Source organism: Macrobrachium nipponense, chromosome 2 (genome assembly GCF_015104395.2).
Source record: "Macrobrachium nipponense isolate FS-2020 chromosome 2, ASM1510439v2, whole genome shotgun sequence".
Taxonomy (NCBI): Eukaryota; Metazoa; Arthropoda; class Malacostraca; order Decapoda; family Palaemonidae; genus Macrobrachium; species Macrobrachium nipponense.
This window is the reverse complement of record NC_087201.1, coordinates 136,979,815-136,988,100: the sequence shown is the minus strand read 5'-3', so window position 1 is coordinate 136,988,100 and position 8,286 is coordinate 136,979,815. Positions and strand designations below refer to the sequence as shown.

Genomic DNA, 8,286 nt, shown 5'->3' with positions numbered 1-8,286 from the left:
ATATATCATAGGCTTTAATATTTTATAATGTTTGTGTTTTGTGGGTCAGATTTCCTAGCTCTCCTATATAGGAGACTTTGCTCCTCCTGTTCTGCCTAGCTACGTATTGTATTCTCTTCCTACGTGCGTGTTCCTCCTATTTGCCAATATTCATCAAGGGCTTGAATGAAATCGGCAAAAAGTATGTCTGTAACACTGCCCTTTACAAATTTAAGCCCGTTTTTATTTACTTATTTATTTTTAGCGCCACCTTTACTTCAGAAATACTTTTGGATGTGTGTTGACGGGGGACAGAGAAGAGTACTGACCTTCCTTGTCTTTTCGCAATGGATGATTACTGTAATATGGTTGTTACTTCTGATGTACTATTTTCCTTGTGTATTTTGACCAAATGAATTCCTTTCCTCGAATAATATATTTCCGTGAATTATTCCATACTTCCTACTTTTTTGTCGTTCATCATAAAACCGTTTCCTATTATATAGATGTTTGCCATTAGATAAGAATAGAGATGGAGTGCGGGCCACTGCTCAGTTTAGGAATTACCCCTGCCCAATAAACCTTCCCAGTTTCAAATCTGCTATAATACATTGATACCTTTCAGCTGGCAGGGCAGATAGATAGTCCTCAATAAATGAGCGGGATTAAATAACCATCATTTAATCCTGAGTAAGTTATTAACTCGAAAATCTATATCCTATTATTCAATCACAATAAGCTAAAGATATCCCTGTGTCCCAGGACGATACAGGGCTCCGCTGCTCATTAACCTGGTGAATGAGGAGGCTCCTCACAAAGGGTGAGGCTGAGCCACACGATATGTCGAGATACTGGGAAATGAAATGGGATCTATAGAAGGGATGTCTTCGGTTTTCAACTCTTGACGTTGATCTTTTCTTGAATAGGTGTTTTATTTGCAATAAGAATATAGCTCGTTAAGATCAGAAGACGATATTAATTCCATATATTGATGATAATGCTCTCCTCTGTGTCTATGTCCGCCCGTATGTGTCTAGTGTGCCTATAGTGCTTTGTACATATTGACTCTCCTTCAGATATATGAGCTTGGCCTACGATTGGTTGGTTTCAAATGCATTGGTTGGCTTCTAAAGAAAACACATTACAACCATCAATGTAACTTTCTTGTTTGATATATATATATATATATATATATTATATATATATATATATATATATATATATATTCATATATATATATATATATATATATATATATATATACATACATACATAACATACATACATGCATACATACATACCATCATATATATATATATATATATATATATTAATATATATATATATATATATACACTTTTGTATTTCTTCAGTGGTTACTTATTCAACCATTATCCATGTGTGTCTTTGCAAAATTATGTTAAATTCCACCTGCAAATTTCACTTAAATATTTGCATTGTTTTCCCAAGACGAGCTGTTTATTGATTGTAAGGACTATTTTACAAATGTAATCAGGTTGATGTATCCTGCTTAGTTATGGTTATTGGTCTTGTGGTTTTATGAGATCTCGATTAACGGTAAATGGAACGCATTTGTTTGATAGCCCTGTAATTGTTCCTGTTTGGTTTGGTCGTTCATGACACAAACATCGTTTATCGTTTACTTTTGTCTTACATTCTTTTTTTGCATAGTACATGACATGGTTGATATTTTTTTAATTTTGGCACACGTAGATATTTTGAAAGTTTGCAATTCCTAGAGCATAGATAAAGTTAGTTTTTAATATAGGACTCTGTTCTAAATATTAGGCTTCTTGTGCTGTTGAAAGCTCTGCTGAAGTAAATAATCACAATATTCAAATTTCTATCGCTTTCTGCTTTTTCGTTCCCTTCCTTCAGGTATTTCTGTCGTATGCTGAATTTGAAATTAAAGCAATGGCTTCCAGGATCGTTCATCATGTGTAAATGTCCTTTCAAAGAATCTCTCTTCCCCTTGAAACCATCCGTCTAATGCTTTTTTTTTTTTTTGGTTTTTTTTTTTTTGGTATGGTATTCTAACTTTTCACGCCAGTTTATATCGTGAGTATCAAGTGCTTTAGATGAGGACGTTATGTTATGTTACCTGAAAAGTGAAGAGAGACAGAGAGAGATTGAGAATGATACCTCTTCCGAAATTTCCTTTTTTGATATAATAATACCACACATAATTATCTCACAACAAAAGGAATTATTCCTGCTTCTTTACACTGCCTTTTAGAAGATACATTTCAACGACCTGAAATGTAAACGATGACCTAATTTGCTTAATTCACAAGAAGGTGATACTGAGGTCATAACGTAACGTAAAATAATTTTCCATTACACTGGAATGCTTCTCAGTGCAATAAGTTACCTTTATATATAAGAACCTCTGAAAAATAAAGTGGCATATATTTTTTTTTATAGAAATTTATACTTTATTAAGGAAAACTATAACCGAGAGAATAAATATGCTCAGCGTAGGGGACCAAATGATGTCCAGTAACAAGGCTTCCAAAATTTTAAAAAGTGGTGATGCCGCCGACACCGATGATATTGGTACCTTCAGTCTAACGCAAGACTCAATTACAATTCTATGAAAAGAAGGACACATCCATTCAGGTATTTACTGATGCTAGATTCAGGAAATCTGCTATTCCGTGAAACCTTGTCACCGCACATTGTAGAGATGAAGATGAGCCTTCATGTAGGTGGACATGAAGAAGATTTAATGTACATTTAGATTATTGCTGATTCAATAATAGTTTTGATTATAAAATCTCTGCAGTTAGCTACAGATGCTTTTCTTTTTTCCTTTTTTTATTTTTTTGTTTTTTATTGGTCAGAGCTTTATTGGATACAAATCTTTTATTGTGCTGTGAGGTTTCGTGTTACATAGAGAACTTTGTAAAAAAAAAGATGAGAGAGGAACTCTAAAAATTTCCGTCTTGGATTTCAGTCGTGAACACAATACAGTCCAGTATATTGTTAACATACCGATGTTTACTTATTTTTTTCTTTGTGGGTGATTCTCCCTTTCTATTATATTATATTTTTAAGGTATCCAATTTCCTTGCTTTTCTTTCATCTCCCTCTGTTTTCATAGAAATAGAAGTAATATCACTGCCATCAACGATATGATATAGAATAGAGATTAAACAAATTATGTTTTGTTATTATACTGTTTGATTTTCTCATGTGTTGATGGAAGAAAAGTGCAGAAGTCGAATGCGAATAGCAAAAACTGAAGCTATGCCTAGGGCTAAGAAGAGTTTTACAACGGGTGGGCGGCTGAAGGGAATCTTGTAGACACGAATCAAGTGTTCTACCCAAGAGCTACGGCACGGTCTACACACACACACACACACACACACGCATATATATATATATATATATATATATATATATATATATATATATATATATATATGTGTGTGTGTGTGTGTGTGTGTGTGTGTGTGTGTGTCAACCATGGCCAAGGTCTAGCAACAACAACCCAAAGGCTTGATAACTATCATACATGCACAAACGCATTATACATACATACATACATACATACATACACATGCACAACACCACACACAACATATATTATATATATGTGGTGTGTATGTGTCGTGTGGACAGTGTATGTTAGTGTATATAATATACACAAATTATATCGTATCTATATATATATGTATGATGTTGTATGTATGTATGTAAAATGTATGTATAATGCGTTTGTGCATGTATGTGTGTTGTGCATGTGTATGTATGTGTATATATATAATATTATATATAATATATATATATGTATAATATAATTATTATAGATAATATATATATATATATATATATAATGGGTGGGTGTGTGTGTGTATAATGCGTTTGTGCAAGTATGATAGTTATCATCGCCTTTTATCTAAGCAAGCCATGGTTGACGATGCTATAGTGACAATAGCGTTTACAGATACGTGTTAAAAGCGTCTCGGCCAACTTGGTAAACAAATCTGGAACCTCTTGCTGGAGAACCGGACAGTAATTATTAAGAGTTATAGAAATATGCTTATTTAATTATATATATTCTTTAGATATAAACAAGTAACCTCAAATATTCTAAGCCCAATACTTCATTTCTTCTTAGCCCCAGGAGTAAGAGATCTAGTTATCAGTAAAATTATAGATTTTTAATATTTTAAATAATTAGTAGGTGATAGTTGTAAGCGTCGTGAAATACTAGGAAATATAGAAAATTCAGTATAAGATTCATCAATTTCTAGCTTGTCAATAACTTCTGTTCTTCAGAGCAATTTTATTCTTGCTATTTTATATCCAATGTCCTTGAAACAGTTGTAAATTCATATTGTTGTCATTTATTATGTTGCCTAGAATGGCAGCCTCATATTAAGTTTAGATGTTAATAATTTTTTTTCCCAGTGAAAAATTGTCCTTATTTCCCAACTCTCTCTCTCTCTCTCTCTCTCTCTCTCTCTCCTCTCTCTCTCTCGTCTCGTCTCTCTCTCCTCCACAGCGGCCTCTCTCTTCTCTCTCTCTCTCTCTCTGAACAAATTTCTTTTTTTTTTAACCATTGCTGTATTGCACTTTTCTTAGCCTTTATTGCAATTAGTTTTTTTTTTTTTTTTCTTTTTGTAGAGTTAGTTCATGAACATTTATTCTTACTGACTTTCTTTTAATGCATTAAATAATATTGCCTCACATTGAGAAAACGTTCTGTAGGAAACAGTATTCATAGTGACCAAGTCTTTGAACCATTACTGTACTCAATGAATATAAAGCTATTCAAAATTCTCTCTGTGATGTGGTATTGACTGTATAGATCCTTTTAATCCTGCTATTATATTTAAGAATTGACCGCCTACTATTTATCTATTATTCTTGTTATTCTCAAGAGCACTTTAGGTCGTCATTTGACTATTAAGACTCCTTCACCTCATCTATTTCTGAATGCGTTCTTTTGTATCCACAAGTAAGCATTAAACTTCAAGGACACCGAAATAAGTTGAAAACGAAGCTGTCAGTCATTGCCTGATCTTCGCACTAATTTCTCAGGCAGACAACAACCCTCTGTGAGATTAGAATGTCAAGACCATTTATTCATATGAAATATTTCTGTTTTAATTTCAAACGCCTTTCAAAGTAAGTTATGATCATTGTAACAAAGATATACAGCCTCTCGAATCCCTCCGTTGTTCCTCATTTCACATCATAAAAAAATATAAAACTACGCTAGCTAAATCTTACTCCGTGTGTGTTTTTTTTTTTTTTTTTTTTACGGTAAAATTCAACTTTCTTCGAGAGTTTCCTTTTTGATATAGAAAGAAGCCTCTCGGTTTTTTATTTATTTTTTTCCACTTGTGCCATTCATACTTTAGGAGTAACTCGTAATGGTCCCCCAAGACTTCTCTTTCGACTCAGCCCACTTGAAGGAAGGGAAAAGTTTCCCGGAAGAATTTATGGGTAGATACGGAAGGTAGGATGTGTCTGAAACTCTCCTGCATAAATCAGCAACGCACCACTTGATCTGTAACCCCCCCTCCCCCTCTCTCTCTCTCTCTCTCTCTCTCTCTCTCTCTCTCGCTTCCTAATCGTATATGTTACAAAACCTAGTTAGAATTTTTTCCTTCTAAATTCTTTCCTTACCTCAGTTCGCCTGTTGACGTAGAATGGTTGAAAATATTATTTTTTTTTATTTTACATCAGGGTAGAATAGCAGCTTGGAGTAGCATTCGGAGATAAGTCCTTTGAGATAACGTCGTCGCCACCAAAAAGTTCATATTGAATCTGTGTAGGACTTTTATCTACAATATAAAGGTATTTACGTGCGAGTAAATACGATTCCCTATCACCCGTAGGTACTGACATAAATTTCTCCATACTCCTGACGTCTGCTTATCCTCAATACCTTTACTCTCGCAAACATTTAGTGTCTCTTTCTCCTATTACCAACTCTTCAAGCCACTTTTCCCAGAATTCTCAGATATTTTCACCAATAGCCGGTTCATCTTCTGCTAACATCAGCCACTCTGCTCTCCACATAGGACCCGTTTTCAAATCTTATACTTTAGTTTTACATCTCCTGTTATTACTCTAACTTCGCTGAATGCCCACTCCTTAAAAAAATATCTAAAATCCCTGAGATCCATATACGCTGTATACAGCTTTTTTACTCAACAATTGGGACTGCATCGGTGATTATATATATATATATATCTATATTATATATATATATATATATATATATATATATTATATTCGTATATCTAATATATATTATTATATATATAATATAGATATAATATAGATAGATATATATATATAATATATATATATATATATAAGATAAGATATATAGATATATCTATAGGTATATATGTATATATATCTATATTATTATAGATATTAAATTAATAATATATATATATGTATATCATTCTATATATATAGACTATATATATATATATATACTATATATAACATCTATATTATATAGAATTATATATATCTATATTATACTTCTAATAGTATATATAGATATAGTATAGAGATTATATTCCATAATATGATAGATGTATTTATATATCTTATATGAAATATTAGATATATATATAATTAAATATATATTATATTATGTATATATATCTAGATTATATAGAATATATATATAATATATTATCTATATAATCTATAATTATATGATTATAATCATATCTATTCTATATCTATATTAGATATAATATCTATAATCTTAGATTATATACATATATATATAGATCATATTATTATAGTATAGATATAGATATCAGATAATCGATATAGATATGGGATAGTATATATCTACAGAATATAGATATAGAGTAATAGAGTATAGATATATAATCATATCTATAGTATTAGAGATATATGAATATAACCAGTATATGATATAATATTAAATACATTATAAACAATACATGCGTACATACATAGGTATATAGAGAGGCAGATGAATATTATGTTTGTGTATAGAAAAGTATATTTAACATTACCACAAGGATATGAGGCTCCAGATATTTTGGAATCTTGTAATGCAGAGGTCTCTTAATCTTGTAGAAGAAAAACATGGTGGTCTTACAGCAACTGTATCGAAATATTCCGTTTCCGACGAATGAAGGCAACAACGTTAACAATGTTCTATTGAATTACGGATGGATCAATTCAAAATAGCATACAGCGTTGTCGTTTCACAACACTACTACTCACTAGATCAGGCGTCACGTCGGTTTCGAAGCGATTTGGGTAACTATTAAGAGCTTAAATTCCCGGCCCGGAATATTTCCAGGAGGTGCTGGCTTTTGAGAAGTGCAGTCCGGTGGAGAGTCGCTAATTTAGAAAGGGAATGGAAGTGGCTACAGTAGAAATCACTAGATAGACTCTATAAAAGAGATATTTAAAGAGAGAGAGAGAGAGAGAGAGAAACCTTACTATCCAGGATCGCGAGAATACGTGCAAGGGGTTCGCCGTAATACTAATGAGCCTTCTCTGTAGGTGTATAAAGCAGCTAAGGAAGTGAAATAGTTAAAACAAACGTGGCAGTGAATAACATTGAAGAGACACTGAATTTGAGCAGAACCCATGAAAGCCCTGAAGGACCTAAACAGTGAATGATGTACCTGCTAGTAATGGCAGCTGTGGTGTGCCACACCCTGTGTGAAGGTGTTAAATAGCAGCTTCATTCCAGAGGACTTTTTGAAAACTTGAAGACACTTTCTGTAACTACTCAACCAAGTAGATCAAATGCGTGTTGTACAAAAAGTTATTTTATACATACGCAGATATATATAAAACTCCATTTGTATTTTACGTGGTCTTAAGCGCTGATACATCTGTCCGTAAATATATGTGCTCGTGTTCCCCGAGTGTTCTTGTTTACACATGGGGAATCTTATTTACAGTCACGTTCGCGTGCACTTGTCATTCAGAACATGCACAGATTTAAGAAGAACGCGTCAAGGTTCATTACTCTGGAGTGTTATCAATTACCTGCTTCTTTAAACACGAATCGTGCTGCGTAGAAGATGGAGTTATTTACTTCTTGCTTGGGTTTGTTTGTATAATCCCAGCTTTTTCTGTTTTATTTCTAAAACCCTCCTCCCGCCCCCTCCCCCCTCCCCTCATAACTCACACGCACTCTGGGTCTCTCCCGAAGGCCTCTAGAATTTCCATCAAACAAGTAGAAATTGATGTACGTGTATGAGACCGGTGGTTAGGTAATTAAAGTAGATTTCACTATTTGTAAGGGAGAGAACA

The 8,286-nt window shown here is 33.0% G+C and overlaps 1 protein-coding gene across 7 annotated transcripts in view; it reads left to right on the top strand.

The window, feature by feature from the left end:
* The window catches only part of LOC135221028 (regulator of G-protein signaling 7-binding protein-like), a 1,347,771-nt gene that overhangs the window by 906,067 nt on the left and 433,418 nt on the right, over positions 1 to 8,286 (top strand). The gene's annotated exons all lie outside the window — the stretch shown is intronic.